Source organism: Gorilla gorilla, chromosome 9 (genome assembly GCF_029281585.2).
Source record: "Gorilla gorilla gorilla isolate KB3781 chromosome 9, NHGRI_mGorGor1-v2.1_pri, whole genome shotgun sequence".
In the NCBI taxonomy this organism is placed as follows: Eukaryota; Metazoa; Chordata; class Mammalia; order Primates; family Hominidae; genus Gorilla; species Gorilla gorilla.
In genome coordinates, this window is record NC_073233.2 from 136,157,505 (window position 1) to 136,177,458 (window position 19,954).

The 19,954-nt window shown below is 40.0% G+C and overlaps 1 long non-coding RNA gene across 1 annotated transcript in view; it reads left to right on the top strand.

Annotated features, from left to right (window-relative positions):
• The window catches only part of LOC115936185 (uncharacterized), a 32,289-nt gene extending 14,200 nt beyond the window's left edge, over positions 1-18,089 (top strand). Inside the window, exon 4 of the long non-coding RNA XR_004071746.1 lies at positions 17,926-18,089. This is a non-coding gene — a long non-coding RNA (uncharacterized lncRNA). The remainder of the gene's footprint in view (positions 1-17,925) is intronic.
• The last annotated feature ends 1,865 nt before the right edge of the window (positions 18,090-19,954 follow it).

The window sequence follows — 19,954 nt, forward strand, 5'->3', positions numbered from 1 at the left end:
TAAATGCGTGCCATGGTGATCTGCTGCACCTGTCACCCCGTCACCTAGGTTTTAAGCCCAGCATGCATAAGCTGTATTTCCTGATGCTTTTCCCCCTCCCTCTGACAGACCCCAGTGTGTGTTGTTCCCTTCCTGTGTCTATGTGTTCACATTGTTCAGCTCCCACTTATAAGTGAGAACAAGTGATGTTTGGTTTTCTGCTCCTGTGTTAGTTTGCTGAGGATAATGGCTTCCAGCTCCATCCATGTCCTGCAAAGGACATGATCTCATTCCTTTTTATGACTACATAGTATTCCATGGTGTATATGTACCATGTACCACATTTTCTTTTTCTTTTCTTATTTTATTTTTTTTAAGAGACAGAGTCTCGCTCTATTGCCAAGCTGGAGTGCAGTGGCGCAATCTCAGCTCATTGCAACCTCTGTCTCCTGGGTTCAAGTGATTCTCCTGCCTCAGACTCCAGAATAGCTGGGATTACAGGCATGCACCACCACACCCAGCTAATTTTTCATATTTTTAGTAGAGACCGGGTTTCACCATGTTGGCCTGGATCTCCTGACCTCGTGATCCACCCACCTCGGCCTCCCAAAGTGCTGGGATTACAGGCGTGAGCCACCGGGCCCAGCCACCACATTTTCTTTATCCAGTCTATCATTGATGGGCATTTGGGTTGATTCCATAGTTTTGCTGTTGTGAATAATGTTGCAATATAACATACATGTGCATGTATCTTTATAATAGAATGATTTATATTTTGGGGGGTATATACCCAGTAATGGAATTGCAGGGTCAAATGGTATTTCTGGTTCAAGGTCTTTCAGGAATCACCACACTGTCTTCCACAATGGTTAAACTAAGTTACATTCCCACAAATAGACTTAAGATTACACTACAAGGCTACAGTGACCAAAACAGCATGGTACTGATAGAAAAACAGACACATAGACCAATGGAACAGAGTAGAGAACTCAGAAGTAAGACCGCACATCTACAACCATCTAATCTTTGACAAACCTAACAAAAACAAGCAATGGGGAAATAATTCCTTATTTAATAAATGGTGCTGGGAGAACTGGCTAGCCATGTGCAGAAAATTGGAACTGGACCCCTTCTTTACACCATTTACAAAAATTAAATTAAAATGGATTAAAGTCTTAAATTTACAACCCAAAACTATAAAAGTCCTAGAACAAAATCTAGTAATACTATTCTGGAAATAGGCACAGGAAAGGATTTCATGGCAAATACATCAAAAGCAAATGCAAGAAAAGCAAAAATTAACAAATGGGATCTAATTAAAGAGTTTCTGCACAGCAGAAGAAAAACTATCATCAGAGCAGACAGACAACCTACAGAATGGGAGAAAACTTTTGCAGTCTATCCATCTGACAAAGGTCTAATATCCTGAATCTATAAGGAAATTAAACATGTTTATGAGAAGAAAAACCATTAAAAACTGAGCAAAGGATGTGAACAGACACTTCTCAATAGAAGACATTTAAGCAGTCAACAAACATGCAAAAAAGCTCAACATCACTGGTCATTAGAGAAATGTAAATCAAAACCAAAGTAAGATGCCATCTCATGCCAGTCAGAATGGCAATTATTAAAAAGTCAGGACTTTTTTACAAGCCAAGACATCACTTGTCATTGGTTATAGGTCTCTCACAGCTGCCACTAGATATGGCTATTCTCAGAGCCAGTCCTCACTTCAGATTTCATATCATTCGTGCCTGTTTTCTACCTTGGCTCCACGTGTAAGGGATTGCTTACCACAGGAGCATATATTTTCCCCCTCCTCTGTATCTGTGTAGAGAAATATGGAACATGTATTTCTAAAGAAGAAAAAAAGATTTTTTTTCAAGTACAAGGCCATTTTAATGCAGATTTAGAAAAGTAAAAGTGAAACTTACTCATGTGAATATTTTGAACCTGCCATTACAAATAAAAAATTAAGTCAAGAATCATAACTAGCTGGTAAAGTAAACATTTACACAATTGACACATTATAAAAAAATCAAGCAGCAGCTAGGTGCAGTGGCTCACACCTGTAATCCCAGCATTTTGGGAGGCCAAGGCAGGTGGATCAACTGAGGTCAGGAGTTCTAGACCAGCCTGGCCAACATGGTGAAACCCCATCTCTACTAAAAATACAGAATTAGTCAAGCATAGCGTTGCATGCCTGTAATCCCAGCTGCTTGGGAGGCTGAGGCAGGAGAATCGCTTGAACCTGGGAGGCAGAGGTTACAGTGAGCCAAGATCATGCCACTGCACTCCAGCCTGGGTGACAGAGCAAGATTCCATCTCAAAAAAAAAAAAAAAATCAAGCATAATAGAAGCAATCAACACACAAATAAATTAACAATAGCTAAAACTCCACATAGTAAAATTGTTGAAAGTGAAACATTGAGCAAAGAATCACCTTATGATTAAACAGACAAAAAATAAACTTGATAGAAATCATTTTAGATAGACTGAAAATAAGTAAAATTATACACAGTAAATATTGATGACAATAATATTTGTTAAAATATTAAAATATTCTCAGAAATTTAGATCTAACATTTTTAGACATGAAATTTGGACTTTGTAGAACTTATGGCCACAAAAGATAGTTTACAATTGCATATGGGTAAAAGTTGATTTAAATTCAAAGGAGACATTTTTTATAAAATTTACACGAAAAGGGATTTGTCCAGATGAAAACGTTTAGTAAAATAATTTTTTTTAAAAAAAATTGAGGTGATTTAACTCTGGATACCAAATTGATGAAGGAATTAAATAACCTTAACGTCATTTTCTCTAGAAATTTTTTTTCAGTTAAAAAATTATCAGCACTAGTATATATAAATAGAGTGTTAAAATATACTCAGTCTAAGAACAGGCAGATGTTAATAACCGAGGTGCAAAAAGGGCCAGATGAACTTCCCATGTGGAGTGAGCACAGAGCCAACTTTTTATATAAAACCAGGAGTCGAAACATCCTTCGTACACTCTATACTACCTCCCCTGACGCTTCTTCGATGTCCCCCCTCAATGTTTGTCACCTCAGCCTCTGCTGGGGTGATTCCACTATCATGGACCCTCTCTCCAGAGAATATCCTTAAATGCCAATCTTGCATTCGGGTAGATTGGTCTTAAATTCTGACACACACACTCTCGCATTCAGCCTCACACATAAAGGTGTGGAGGTTGAAGTGGGTAACAAAGTAGTCTTCTGAGATGCAGTGAGGATAATTTATATCTGGTTATAGAGTCTCATTTGAGTCTTGCAACCCTACAACTGCAGTAGGCTCCAGCACAGAGAGTGATAAGACAGCCATCCACCCATCTCCTCTATGAAGAGGAGAAACTGAGACTGGGGAAAGCCGGGTGACTCGTGGGGACTGGCATGACAAGTTGAGGGGGTGAGGGTAATGGAAACATTCATTGTCCTTTGCTAGTACTTCTATGGAAAAACAAATTATCACAGTTAGTTACTCTTAGTCAGTCCTGCACGCAATTTAAAGGCAAGAAATACTTTTCTTTCCTGCCTTTCCATCCCACTTCTCAGAGCTCACTAACACTTCTGGCCTTAAGTTAGCACATTGCCCTGGCTTCATCATCCTGCCGAGGCTGGCCCTTTCCAGCCAGGCACCACATGCTGGCTAACCCTCACCACCATCCTGTTTCTCAGAACTATTTCTCACCTAATTCCCATAGGGCTGCTAAAAGCGCCTGACTTTCTGATTTATAAATCACTAATAGGTGTATATGTGTTACAAAATTTCAGTGTACTTCTTCTCCAAATGTATTTGCATTTCAACAGAAGACTCCTAAGAATACTTGTCTACTTCAATGTTAAATTAATTTAAATTATTTAATAAAAAGTTACTGTGCTGGTATTAATGGCATGCTAATTATATTTGTAGGAGACATGAGGCAGGGAGTAATTGCTAAATTTGGATGCCAGACTGTAAGAAAATAATTCTGGCAAAAGAAAAATATGTGTGTATATGTGTATGTATGTACATATGTGTATGTGTGTGTACATATATACGCATATATGTGTGTGTGTGTATATATATATATACATAAGTATGTATACAGAGAGAGAGAGACAGTCATGCCTCATATCATGCCAATTAGGCAACCAACAAACAAAATATTCAATTTCAGATGGATTATAGATTACAGATCTAAATGTTAAGAGTAAAACAATAAACAATCTAGAAGAGTACCTTTGTAACTTCAGAATAGCCATTTTTAAACAGGACATCAAACATAAAGGTAAAAATCATAAATTAAACTATAGAAAAATTAAGAAATTCTGTTTCTCAAAAGACACAACTGAGTGAAAATGTAATCCATAGAGCAGGAGAACGTATTTACAATAAATATATTTTAAAAGGAGTTATACCTAAAATAGATGAAGTACTAAAACAAATTGATAAGACAAAGACAAATACCCAATTGAAAAAATGCTCAAGAGACTTGAGTAGATACTTCACAAAAGATAACATCAAGATTGCCAATAATCATGTGAAAAAAATCATTCAACTGGATTAATCATTGGTAATTACTAATTAAAACCGCAATGTGATACCACAACACAAAAGCTACAATAACTACGATGAAAAATTCTAAATGTGGCAAAGAGGTGGAGCGACTAGAAGACTGATACACTGTGCGTGGGAGGTTTAGTTGAGTCAACCACATTGGAAAACAGTGTAGCAGTATCTACTGAAACTAAATATGTAAGTGAACTATTACTTAGTAATATCACTTTTAGTTATATACCCAAGAGAAGTGCAAACGTATGTTCACCAAAATACATTTACTAGAACTTTCATAGCAGCATTATTCATAGTAGCCAAAGTTGGAAATTACCAAAATGCTCACCATCAGTAGAATGGATAAGCATGGTGTATTTTACACCATGGAATACTACACAATGATGAGAATTAACGATCTATAAATCTATGTACCAAGATGCATAATTGTCAAAAACATAATATTAAACAAAGGAAGCCAGTATATATTTGTGACTCTATATACATCCCAAAAGAGCAAAACAAATGTGTTAGAAGTCATAGTAGAGGTTTCTCATGGGGAGATGGGTAATGTCTAGAAAGGAATACAAAGAAGGGCTCTGGGGTGGTGCAAATAGTCTGTTCTTTTAGCTGGGTGCCGGATGCACAGGTGTAGCTGGTAAAAAATTAGCAAATATATTCCTGGAATATGCTCGTTTATCTTTATGCATATTATAGTGCATTAAAAATGTTTACAAATATTAAAGTAAATTTAGGCAGAAAAATATAGTAAGTCCTTACCTGCATGCAAAAGCTAATTGCAGACTGGAGAGATGTTGGCTTGAGAGCAACACATGGAAAAAGGCCTGAGGTTTTAATTAACTACAATCTCAACCCAAGTCAAGAGTAGAGTGTGGATGCTAAAATTACTTAAAAAAAAAAAAGTTTCACTAGTGTAAGAATTAAGTGTATTCAGATTGTCAAATGTTCTCAGGGACTGTACCATACAGCCCTTTCATTTTACATGTGAGAGAATCAGAAGCCACAAAGGACTTGGCTCAATAAAATTTAGATTTTAAGAAAAAGAGTTAGAGCTGAACATCATGCTTTCTGACTTCCTCACCCAGAGCACATTCCTTTAGATCTGTGCTTCCCAAGCCTTCCTGAGCATAAGAATCAACTTTGGAACCCTTAAAAAAAACCTGAATTGGCCGGGCACAGTGGCTCACGCCTGTAATCCCAGCACTTTGGGAGGCCGAGGTGGGCGGATCACCTAAGGTCAGGAGTTCGAGACCAGCCTGGCCAACATTGCGAAACCCCCATATCTACTAAAAATACAAAAATTAGCCGGGCGTGGTGGTGCACACCTGTAATCCCAGCTACTCGGGAGGCTGAGACAAGAGAAACGCTTGAACCCAGCAGGCAGAGGTTACAGTGAGTCAAGATCACGCCACTGCACTCCAGCCTGGGCAACAGAGTGAGACTCTGTCTCAAAAAAAAAAAAAAAAAAAAAAAAAAAAAAAAAAACCCTGAATCTCTAGGTCATTCTGTACAACAAGCTGAGGACACACTGCTCTGGTCTGTTCCAGACCACTGTACCAGAATTGGAAATGCAATGCTTTCGCTCTACTCATCCTTTCATTCACTGTGATTGATTAGTCAGAGTAGATTCTACTTCCTGAAAGACAGTTTTTTGGCAGTGGTCAAAAAAGGGAAAAACACACCGAACCCAATTTCCGGTCAGTGCATATCCTCTGAATATGTGATGTTGCAAAATCATATTTCAAGTGAAAAGAAAAACCACACTAGTTTTACAAAATGAAAGAAACCTCATCATCAGCCAGAAAATAACTAAAATACATAAGCAATAAATTTGACTCTTAGGGACCATGGTGTTCAAAACAACCCACAAACCGTATAGGACAAAAACAAACTTCATTGGCACAGGACGCAGTGGTAAAGAGAGGAGACTGAGCCCACAGTTTACACAGAGCTGCGTCACTCAAGTGCTGGTCTGCCGGCCCATGGCCTGGCTCCTGCCATCCCAGTCACAGGGCAGAATGGGCAATGATGGAAAGAATGGTTCTGCCCTGCTGAGGATAGGAAAGGGGCCCCAGGGGAAAGCAGGGAAGTAAAAGTACAGACAGGCAGAGGAAAAACATCTCCTTACACAAGAAGAGCTTGCAAATGGAAATTACAAAGTACACAAAGAAAAAGACTCAGAAGAGATTGCCTACAAAATAAAACATTTCAGACAAAAATTCACTCCTGACAGTATTGAAAATACTGACATTAAAATCTTCAAGATCCTTAAAAACTGGAGGTGAAAATTCATGAAATAAAAATGGTGTTATGGAACAACAGACGTAGATACTGAACACAGGTGGATGATAAAACCAACCAATCCCAAATCATAAAGTGAAAAATACAGTCATTAAAATAAAAACTTGATAGAGGGAACAAAGTCTAAATTGGACATGGATGAAGATATAATTAGCACAGTAAAAGAATGAAGTATTTAGTAAGTGGCACTGGGAGAGCTGTCTATCCATATACATAATATGTATTTTGCATATATTATATGTAATATATAGTATGCATAAATGATTTTTTATTTCATATTATTAATAAAATAAATTAAAATATAAATGTTAAAAAACTTTAAATCTATTAGGATAAAATATAGGTGCACATATTTAAGATTTCAGAGTAGGGAAAGATTTATCAAAGCAGACACAAAAAGACAAAATCATAAAGAAAAACTCTGATAAACCCGACCAATTTAGACTTAAAATTTATGCATAAATAATGGTATATAAAACAAAATTAAAGGCCACTGACTGGAAATATGTTCAGCACATATAAGTCTACACTCAGAATATGAAAATAAATATATTCAATACAAAAATATGGAAGAATGTAATAGAAAAATGGGCAAAGTATCTTCATGTGTCATTCATGGAAAATGACAAACTGAAATGGAAAACTGCATATGTTAAATGCAAATGAAAACATGCTCACCTATAAAAAATGATCAGGAACATTTTTAAGAAGTAAGACACACTTTAAAATTCACCAGACAGGCAAAAATATCAATGTTTAGCCAAGAATGAGAGCAAATCGGAACTCTCATTTAATACTGGTGAGAGTATGCTAATAGAATCATCACAAAGAGCAGTGGCATCACCCCAAAACGTTTATACTCTGTAACCCAGCCATCCAAGGTGAGAATGCTTCCCTGTGTGTGTGTTTGGCCTAGAGAAAATCTATGAACTCTTACAGAGTAAAGATAACTATATACAAGGATGTCCCATACAACAATGTTGTAGCAAAAAGGGGAAATAATGCAAACGTCAAGTGGTAGTGAATAAAGTTACATAGTTAGATACATGGATAAATTGTGATATGTTCATATAATAAAATATACTGTGGTTAAAAAGAATAACCTACGTATGTATTGTCATGAATCTGCTTTGAAAATATAATATTGAATGAAAAAGCAAGTTAGAAAACTTTACATGTACTGTATTTAAATAATGCAAATGAATGATATAGCTTTGCAAATATGTATAAACTATATATATTTTTGTATATGTGCATATGTTATAGTTAAAGGGTACATATATAGAACTGGATGCACATCAAATACTTCTTAATCACTAGCTCTGGAAGGGAAGGGAATGCAAATTAGGAAGGACATCACACGGGTCTCAATTTTACCTACTACGTTCTTTGCCTTTGAAAAAGTGTAAAGAAAACTGGAAAAATATTAACAGTTGTTCCATTTTGGTAATGGATAAGTGAGTATTTATTAACTTTTTTTCTTTTATTAAGGGAAAATACCTAAATTAGTGAGGGCTACAGGGTTTCCAAACCTAGAGAATTTAAAAAGGATCTTAAAGAAATAGCATATAGATGGGTGTGGTGGCTCATGCTTGTAATCCCAGCCATTTGGGAGGCCAAGGCAGCTGGACCACCTGAGGTCAGGAGTTCGAGACCAGCCTGGCCAACATGGTGAAACCCCATCTCTACTAGAAATACAAAAATTAGCTGGGTGTGGTGGCAGGCGCCTGTAATCCCAGCTACTTGGGAGGCCAAACCCAGGAGACGGAGGTTGCAGTGACCTGAGATCGTGCCACTGCACTCCAGGCCTGGGCGACAATAGCGAGAATCTGTCTCAAAAAACAACAACAAACAAGAAGTAGCATATTTATAAGCAGAACAGCTACCATGGTAAGGGCACCCAAGCACATCATATTTGGAAGAAGTGAGAGAACAAGGAGAAGGAAGAAAGGAGGCCATCAACACAAATTCTCTCAGATACTAGAACAGCTGTCACTGACTTGCATTCTTTTGCTCCAAGGTCTCTAATGAAAATCCATATATGGACGTTAGAAGATTAGCCTCAAATTAAGAAAGAATTCTCTAGCAATTACAATTTTGAAACATTACTTGGCAATCTCAGGAGGTAGTAAGATGCTATCACTGAAGTTAGTCAAATCTAGTGTGAGTACAACCTGGTATGAATACAGCTTTTGGAGTTGAGTAATGCTTGCCATAGTTTGAAGTTCGGCTATGGGGAGAATGGCAAGCATGATAACACCGTTGACTCCAATAACAAGGCATTTTGCAGAGCATTTCAAAAACTCCCTTACTTAATTCTTAAAATCACACTAGAGGTTGGTAGTACTTCATTATTCTCATTTTACAAATGAAGGTGAATATCACATGCGTGGTAGAGATTTCAATTCAGATTGTTCTGACTGTAAGGCCTGAACACGTCATTAAGTTCCTTACGACCACTAGAATGTCAAGATTTATGAAATCAAAGAACTAGAGTTCTAGTTGTGAAATTTAAGGTTCACCAAGGTTAGATGTCTTGAAGATGCTTGGGCCAATTCAGAGTCCCTGAAGGCAAACCACTTAAAAGTAAACTTCAAAGGGTACTATTTGGTCTTGTAAAGTCTAGTTTTAATGCTATGAATGTTACTGACTCTGCAACATAATAGGAAGTTGCAAAATAAATAAATAAATAAATAAATAAAACCTGACACAATGGTAAAGGGATTTGTACAAAAGAAGAAATAAGTACAAAGCCCAGTTCTTGAGACATTCGCTGTCTGTGGGTGTGGGTGTTTCACCATTCAATGATCCCATGACCCTACACAGTCCACATTTTCAATGTACCCCTTACTCTACTCCTGCCATATGCTCAATCCTTATCACTTGAAAAATCTGTGAAATATTCTATATTCTCATAGCCTCAACCAAACCCTTCCCACACAGCTAACTGCCTGGCATTCATTTTATCTATATCTGAATAAGAGAGAGGTAGATGAGTCAAATATTCCAGAATTGTAACCTATAGTGTGAAAGAAGTGTAGGTGTTTGCAACACCAAGTTTCGCTTACTCCCCCAGGCAGGGGGACCCTCTGGGGATGATGTGGAATTTGTCCACTTAGCCTCCGTGTCTATGTTGGTTAAGAAGGGCACTTCCCCAAGAATATTGTGTCCAGGTAGAGGAAACAAATTACAAGAAAATTAAACCCAGACCAAAAAGTACCTCTCATTGAACCCTTGTGGCTATGCAGATTCCTCAAAGAGAACCTGAAGGACTCAGTGAGTTCTGGTTCAGAATTTGGGGTCAAGGGTCAGACCCACAACTAAATGTGTTTTGTGCAATAAGAGATAAAATGGTGGGAAGGGGTGATGTGGGTGCTGCTTTGTCTCAACCACATCCAGTGAAAAGCTCATCACTAGTGTTCTGGGACAGCCCGAAGGAGGACAAATGGGAACAAACACAACCTCTCCAGCTCTGCAGGCAAGAAGCTCCCTTAGCACTGCTTCTCTTGCCTTCCTTCCCTTTCTCTCTCTCACCTCCACCATGATTAGGATGCTGAGCATGTCAGAGGTCATTCAAATGACTTTGCTAATGAAAACTTAATTTCCCCCAAATATGTGCATGGAAATATAATCAGGGTAGGTATCGGATCCCAAAGTTGTGGTCTCCAGGGAGTACATCTCCAGACAGCCACCGAAAGAAGCCAGTTGGTCCAAGCCCAGAGAGGTAGCTGTGCAGAATGTTCAGGGCACTCTGGACCTTTGGGCTTCTCTGTCTGGGACAACTCTGCTGCCCTCACGGTCGAAATGGCTCTTCAGCAGGGATTTCTACTAAGCCCGGAGAGCAATCAGGGCTGGGTACGGAGGAGATTTTATGCATCTGAGCAAGAGTGACTGAAAGAGAAAAGTGTTCTTGGCAGGAGCTTAAATTTCTGATTCTGGAAAAGGATTCTACTCAAATTTCTCAAAATTACAGAATTATAAGTACAAAGTCCAGGCTGGGCATGGTGGCTTACGCCTGTAATCCCATCACTTTGGGAGGCTGAGGCGTGTGGATCACCTAAGGTCAGGAGTTCGAGACCAGCCTGGCCATCAAGGTGAAACCCCATCTCTACTAAAAATACAAAAATTAGCCAGGCATGGTGGCACACACCTGTAATCCCACCTACTTGGGAGGCTGAGGCAGGAAAATTGCTTGAACCCAGGAGGTGGAGGTTGCAGTGAACTGAGATCGCACCACTGCACTCCAGCCTTGGCAACAGAGTGAGGCTGTGTCTCAAAAAATAAAAAAAAAGTAAAATAAAAGCACAAAGCCCTATGTCATTATTCATTACACAGAAAAGGTGATTAATTGTGGCAATCAAATACGGTAATTGCATTGTTCTCCCCAGACTGCCACAACTAAATACCATAGACTGGGTAGCTTAAACAAAGACATTTACCCATTTTTCACAGTTCTGGAGGCTGAAAGTCCAAATCAAGGTGCCAGTGACATGGTTTCTGGTGAGGGCTCTCTTCCTAGATTGCAGACAACCATTGTCTTGCTGCAGCCTCACAAGGCAGAGAGATAGAGCTCCTTCTAGTCTCTTCCTCTTCTTATAAGGGTGCTAATCCCATCATGGGACTCTTCTTTTGGGACCTTACCTAAACTGAATTCATGTCTGAAGGGCCTAACCCCCCAATCCCAATACCATCATGATGGGAATTAGGGCTTCGACATATGAATTTGAGGGGGTCACATTCAGTTCATATCAGTAATAAAATGAAAGTTTTATAAGTTATTTAGAACTCTGTAAATCCACTTGGTATCATCACCACCATTACTAATGTAAGCTTCATATAATATGTTAGAGCCTGATACAATATCCTGTCATTTTCTTTCCTTGAGGGTGATGGCATTTTAAGGAAACTTACAAACATGCTCTAATCCCTGTCCCCATCCCTACTTTCCACATGAGGAAACAGATAAAGCTGGGTATAAATTCTACCTTCATATTTTAATAAGTATTGTCCTAGAACAAGTTATTTCACCTCTCTAAGGCTTCGTTTCTTCATTTGTAAAAAAGAGACAATGCTGATAACACCTACATTGTCAGAGCTGTGATGAAGTTTAAATCACACAATGTATGTTACATGCATACACTAGTCCATATTAACACAGAGTAATAGCCTGATATTGTTACTGTTAAATGTCACTGAATGTTAAATGCTTCTGTTATGTTTTGTTATTATTAATGTTATTGTTAATCACAGAGTTGGACTACATACCAAGTCTCCTGACATCTGGTGTTCTTCAGAAAAAGAAGGCGTTCTAATCTAGCAAACCAATTAAGGCTAAGAACAATTTTTTTCTTAATGACAAATCTTACTAGGTCTTTTCCAGCTGTGTTTTTTCCATCTAAACAGTAAAGTTGAGTGCAGGGGAAAGCCAGTTTCTGGAAGTACCCACTAGAAGGGCAGTAAGCAGAATAGGACTCAGGTTACAAACCTCAGTAGGTTTTAGCTGGGCCTTGTTGCTAAGATACCTGTATTTTCCCGAAAACCAAAGGCAATATAAAGTCTGGTTTGAAGCCATAGAGAAAACTTCCCTGTGCAAAAAATATCACTGGATCCTCTCTTCTGCAGATAGCTCACTGTCGAGGGGAGTATTTTCTCACATGGTATTTACCTTCTCTCTGTACTAAGTCTATTTGTTAGTGTTTAGAATTGCTACTTTACTTTTCTAAAATGAGAACAACAACAACCAAAAAATCAAAGTATGAGTGCCCAGTCAGAACTGGTAGGGTTACTACCGAGTGTTCAATGACCAAGTTCTCTGCCAGAGGGGGACTGAATGTTTGCCTCATTCCCAGGCTTCCTCGGCCTAAGTAGAAAAAGTTAATGGATTAGCCCTGATGAATGACTGAGGCTCTCAGCAGGCATGGGCTCCAAGCCAGAAATCAGCCCTATGTACAGACAGCAGCCATGTCTGGGGTTGCTGGACGTGGCTGATAACAGGACCGGAAACCCATCAGAGACACCCACCCCCTTACCTCTGGGCCTCATCAAAATTACCTGCCAAAGAGACTCTGCTCCAGACCAGCACCTTGTCAGCCTGTTTTGTAATAGAAAACAGCTGTCCCTGTTGAGAGGCAGAGGTGGAAAGAGTGAAAAGGATGGAGAAAATGCACCATTCACAGCTTTTCTGGTTGTGCAGAACTGAAAGTTGCAATCACACGGCATGTAAAAAATGGGAAATTCTACGGACCCTGCGGGAATGACAGTATCCTCCTCTGAAGGGGCTGATAGGAAATCACAGCTACTGAATTTAAATCAAAGACGACTGTTGATCCTTAATAATGGATTTTGAGTAGAAGCTGAACACTGCTTAGCAACATCCCAGGGATAGCAGAGGCAAAGTGGTAGAGAGTTTTGATCAGGCAATTCAGGTAGGGAGTAGAATCCTCATTGCTGCTTCTTCCTATTTGTTGCTGTATGTTAGTGCCTAGAACAATGGCTATTGCGTGGCATTGTGCTCCACAAATACTTGTTGAATGAATAATAAAACTTATGACCTGCATTTTCTAAGGCTGAGCAGAATGAATTTTTTGGTTCATGTGATCACAATTTGACTCAATGTTCTGTCACTTACTAGCTCTGCTGTCTTAGGAAAGTTCCTCAATATATCCAAATCTTAGTTCATTTTTTTATAAAATTGGGCTTGAACAGTTACCTTATATTGAGAGGTGACAGCGTGCTGGCAGTCCTCACAGCTCTCGCTCGCTCTCGCCGCCTCCTCTGCCTGGGCTCCCACTTTGGCGGCACTTGAGGAGCCCTTCAGCCCGCCGCTGCACTCTGGGAGCCCCTTTCTGGGCTGGCAAAGGCCGGAGCCCGCTCCCTCAGCTTGCGGGGAGGTGCGGAGGGAGAGGCGCAGGCGGGAACTGGGGCTGCGCGCGGTGCTTGTGGGACAGCGTGAGTTCCGGGTGGGCGTGGGCTGGGCGGACCCCGCGCTCGGAGCAGCCGGCCGGCCCTACGGGCCCCGGGCAGTGACGGGCTTAGCACCTGGGCCAGCAGCTGCTGTGCTCAATTTCTCACCGGGCCTTAGCTGCCTTCCCACGGGGCATGTCTCGGGACCTGCAGCCCACCATGCCTGAGACTCCCCCGACTCCGTGGGCTCCTGTGCGGCCCGAGCCTCCCCGATGAGCGCCGCCCTGTGCTCCACGCGCCCAGTCCCATCCACCACCCAAGGGCTGAAGAGTGAGAGCGCATGGCGCGGGACTGGCAGGCAGCTCCACCTGCAGCCCATTGCGGGATCCACTGGGTGAAGCCAGCTGGGCTCCTGAGTCTGGTGGGGCCAGGGAGAACCTTTATGTCTACTAGCTCAGGGATTGTAAATACACCAATCAGCACCCTATGTCTAGCTCAAGGTTTGTAAACAAACCAGTCAGCACCCTGTGTCTCAGGGTTTGTGAATGCACCAGTCCACACTCTGTGTCTAGCTACTCTGGTATGGCCTTGGAGAACCTTTATGTCTAGCTCAGGGATTGTGGATACACCAATCAGCACTCTGTATCTAGCTCAAGGTTTGTAAACACACCAATCAGCACCCTGTGTCTAGCTCAGGGTTTGTGAATGCACCAATCGACACTCTGTATCTAGCTACTCTGGTGGGGCCTTGGAGAATCTTTGTGCGGGACACTCTGTATCTAACTAATCTAGTGGGGAAGTGGAGAACCTTTGTGTCTAGCTCAGGGATTGTAAACGCACCAATCAGCGCCCTGTCAAAACAGACCACTCGGCTTTACCAATCAGCAGGATGTGGGTGGGGCCAGATAAGAGAATAAAAGCAAGCTGTGGGAGCCAGCAGTGGCAACTCGCTCAGGTCTCCTTCCACACTGTGGAAGCTTTGTTGTTTCGCTCTTTGCAATAAATCCTGCTACTGCTCACTCTTTGGGTCCACCCTGCTTTTATGAGCTGTAACACTCACCATGAAGATCTGCAGCTTCACTCCTGAACCAGCGAGACTACGAACCCACCAGAAGGAAGAAATTCCAAACACATCCGAACATCAGAAGGAACAAACTCCCGACGTGCCACCTTAAGAGCTGTAACACTCACGGCGAGGGTCCCCGGCTTCATTCTTGAAGTCAGTGAGACCAAGAACCCACCAATTCCGGACACAATATGACTTTAAAGATCACTAAATTAAATAGAATGTGTTCTTAAATATCTTTCATGAAATGTAAGCTCAGTAAATGATAAAAGGGATCATGAACTGTGTGGTCATCCGATCCCACAGTGACTATTAATGTATATAAATGATGCCCAGATTTAACAGGACAGGATAAAAGTAATACCACAAACACTAAGAAATAAATGTTAATATCAGACTGTTACCTTGTTAATAGTGGCAAGTGTCACATGTTTCAGAGACACCCTAGTTATTTACATCCAGAAGAGGTTTCACCAGGCACATTATATAGAAGAGCTAACCAAGAAACAGTGAGCTGAAGAGACCTTGCATAGCCAGCTAACACCAGAGACAAAGATCATGTGAAAAACTAGAAGCCAGTTGTGAAAGGGGCACCATCAGCATCACTGGTCCTTGCATTTATAAAGAGGCAATTTAGTTTTTTAATTAGATCAGGTTTTCTGACTAATGAAATAATATCTCTGTACAAACATATACATACACACATGCAGATACCCAATACACAGAAAAAAAGAGTTAATTGAAGAATAGGAAAGGAATTTAAGATCACTCAAATCGAGATCTTCAAAATTCAAGTATACATATTTCACTCATAACAGAAACAGGAAGCTGTGAATAAGGAACAGTCATAAAACAAGGAAGATGTCTGTGAAATCAAGATTATAATTGCCATCTACATACAGTTGCTTGCTCTATGTCTCTTTCTCTTTTTCTCTCTCTCACTCTGAAACTTCCAAATGTCTTCTATTAACAGGACACTTAATTCCAGGTGATGTATGTATCAAATTAGAATTCTAGCCCTTCTATATAGTCTCAGGTTGTCTGTCATCTCTCCCCGAATGTTTCTGAGTCCCCCACCTGCAGTTCCCTGTGGCTTTTTCAGTGAGAATGTGCCACTCAGCTTTTCTAATGGGGTCTTCTGGTGGCCCTGAGTGATGAGATCACTAAGGAAATACTTTAGTGTTGAGAGACTCGTCCTGGGCCCAAACAAAGCCCACCTTCTGATGTCAGAAGGGGCACTTAGAAGCGAATCAGCACTCTGTCCTATCAGGATTTCTATTTATGAAGAACAAGAGGTGAATAGCACTGTCCTTGCTGTGCACACTCATATTCCTCAGAAGCCCCTTTGATACAATAACTCAGCTGGTTCTGTCTTCCTCTCAGAGCATGGAATCTCTCCTACCAATGGGGGGACTGTGTGGTTTGAAAAAGCTCCTGTAGGTGGTTCTGATTCAGAACACCCCACCCATCCAGCACTGGATTGAGAACTAGGGGGTCAAAAGGCACACTGAACGGTAGACGTGAGGCTTCCTACGTCTCTTATTTCACAGACTTTATGGAAAAGCAGGTTTGGAAATGAATGAACCCAGGATGAAAATTTAAGTCTCTATAAAATATTTTTCATCTACAAAGAAACAACTTTTTCCTCTACCAAAGTTATTTCAGATACATGTGTCTTCGTTATGGTCATCTGGGTATTTGTAAGGAATACCACATCCCTTGCATTTCAGGTGTGTTGTGAATTAAAGATTACATTATTTTCCTTTTATCCTTATCATCTCCAAACCTCCTACCCAACAATTGCAAAAGTAATACTGCAAACTCTCAAGTCTGTTGTGAGGATTAATTTACTTAGATTACATAAGATATTTAAAACAATAAAAGGTGCTTAATGTATAAAACCTATTATCATAGTTAAATTTTCTTTTAGTCTTATGGCTACATTGTGTAGTAAATATTGTATAATCTGCATTGCATAGTCATACAAAAATGTCATCTTCACAGTACATTTCTAATAACCTGGAAAGCATTCTGTCATTTTCTTAATATTGGCATGATTCTTGGGTTTGGTTAAAAGGGATTAGAAGAGATTCATTCTCCCCATCTCTACTAAAAATACAAAAAAATTAGCCAGGCCTGGTGGCGGGCGCCTGTAGTCCCAGCTACTTGGGAGGCTGAGGCAGGATAATGGCGTGAACCTGAGAGGCGGAGCTTGCAGTGGGCCGAGATCACGCCACTGCACTCCAGCCTGGGCGACAGAGCAAGACTCCGTCTCAAAAGAAAAAAAAAAGAAGAAGAAGAGATTCATTCTGTGTTTGGTCTCTTTTCTCCCCTGTTTGAATTTGTCACAGCCCTTTCCCTATACTGAATCTGATTACTAGGAAACAGTCCGTTGTGAAATATGTCTCAATGTTACATTTATTTGCAATATATTCAGTTTTACTCCATGCTCTGGCATTGTTCTCTCTAATGAGATCAATGTATTGCCAAACTGAGTCACTGGTTCCTTCCCTTCTTCCAAAGAAAACAACAGCAATTCCAAGGAATTCTTTTCTTTGTTAGTTTTTAACCTCCTATTTCATTTCTATTATAAATAGCATCAATTATCTGATGTGTAGCTGACAGAGAAGTTTGCCTCCCATGAATCATTTCATTCAGCTGATTCGGCAAAACATTTGACCATGAACGTGCATGTGTGTGTGTGTGCACAGACTCCAGTGCCTGAGTTTTCGTATAAACTAGATAAAGGCCATTTGTCTCCAGATTAATGATAAACAAGATTAAGAACACAGTTTCTAAGTTTTGTTTCATTTGGGCCTTCTCGAGCTGCATTTAGCAGATACTAAGTTATAATGACCTTTGGAAAGTTCACAAGTTTCCAGGGGTCCAGGATAGTAATTAGCTCTCAATTGTAAAAACAAGTGCTGCTGAAGAACATAAGGTCATAGGAAAATCAGGAATCAGGACTTTGTACAGAAAAAAAAAAGTGAATAAAATAAGTTTATTCATTTATGAATCACTCATTCATGATTTTCTTTTTATAATATCATCGAAAGAAAGAAAATGCCTCGTGTTTAAATTTTCACTATGCTTGTATTTCAGCCTCATCAAGAGATACTACTCCTGATCTTTTCATTTTACTTTCCTCGGGTCTGCCTAAACTCAGTGTCTCTCCTAGAAAACCACCCAACTCATGAAAAACTGTTTGTAAGAAAATGTTCTCAACACAAAGAAATAATAAAGGTTTGAGATGATAAATATGCTAATTACCCTGATCTGATCACTATACATGACATGATGAAAACATCACTACGTACCTTGTAAAATTATTATACATCAATTAAAAAAAGGAAAAATGTGTTGTGCTTAATTATAATAAGAAAATTTAAACAGATTGATGAGAATTCGAACGTTTTCACTGATGTGAATATTAGTTAACAGGAAAAAAGAACTCATAAAAACTGTTCCATACTTGTTTTACCCCAAAATGTTAATCCATGCTGTTATAGATACTACCCTGTGAGACACACAAATGCTTTTCCAACTCATTGATTTCAAATCAAAGGGCAAAATATACATTAGTAATGATGATATGCCAAAACGCTTCTCAATGTGAACATCAGTATTTACGTTTTAATGTCAGTTACAAAGATCCCTGGGCGGGCGCGGTGGCTCACGCCTGTAATCCCAGCACTTTGGAAGGCCGAGGCTGGTGGATCACGAGGTCAGGAGATCGAGACCATCCTGGCTAACATAGTGAAACCCCGTCTCTACTAAAAATACAAAAAATTAGCCGGGCTTGGTCGTGGGTGCCTGTAGTCTCAGCTACTTGGGAGGCTGAGACAGGAGAATGGTGTGAACCCGGGAGGCGGAGCTTGCAGTGAGCTGAGACAGCGCCACTGCACTCCAGCCTGGGCGACAGAGCGAGACTCCGTCTCAAAAAAAAAAAAAAAAAAAAAAAAAAAAAATCCCTACGCAGAGATTTGGGATGCTTTCTATTCATGAATCTTTAATTCAGGAGTTCAAGATACCACAAACTGGCCAAGTGTGGTGGCTCATGCCGGTAATCCCAGCACTTTGGAAGGCCAATGCAGGTGGATCACTTGAGCCCTGGAGTTAGCCTGGGCAACATGGGGAAACCCCCCGTCTCTACAGAAAACTACAAAAGTTAGCCAGGCGTGATGGCATACGTCTGTAGTCCCGGCTACTCAGGAGGCTGGGAGGATGGCTTGAGTCCAGAAGGTGGAGGTTATAGTAAGCCGTGAACGTGCCACTGCACTCCTGCACGTGCAACAGAGAAAGACCCTCTCCTCTTCCTCTCTCACAAAAAAAAAAAAAGAAATCACAGAACTACATTACTGCATATTTGTTTGTGTACAATTTACTTTTAATGTGACAACTTATAGTTTCCCAATAAACTGAAATCCTACACTGAAAAAATAAATCCAGTAACTCACAATTATGTGTTTTGGCTGGCCAAGCATGTTTATCATTTTAAAATAAAATACAGTGTTGCAAAAACAGTTGTAGTAGCTTGGCAATTGTGTTTCAGTACTGTAATGCATGGGTATCAGAAGAGATTGGGCAGATTTCAGCACATTAAGTTACATTTTATTATAGTTCATTACATTTAAGAGAAAATTAACTGAAAATGCCATTTTTCTTGTTATCAGCATGGAAAGGCCTCAGTATAATAAGTACCATGAATTGATTTATTGAGCACTTACCATGTGCCAGTCAATTGACACCGTTGTCACGTAGTCTTTTAAGATGCCTGTGGAGTAGACAGATTATTTTTGTTTACATTTATAGATGAAAGTGAGTTTTGGAGAGGTAAGGTAACTGTACTCAAGTTAAAAAAGAAGAAAAAAGGTAGTAAGTATAGTAAGTAGAGGTTCTGAGAATGAAACCCAGCTGCATATGACTCCTTAGACTATGATAACGTCTCTGCTATTGTCATTTGCACAAGCTGGCTAAAAATAAACAAACAAAAGGAGCAAAACTAAAACAAAGAGATCTCATGCACACAAGATGTGCACATAGACTCCTATACCTAAGGAATCATCATACACTAAAAGGCCATATGTTTCCAGGTATTTTTCCTGAAGAGTTGATGGAAATGTATCCTTTG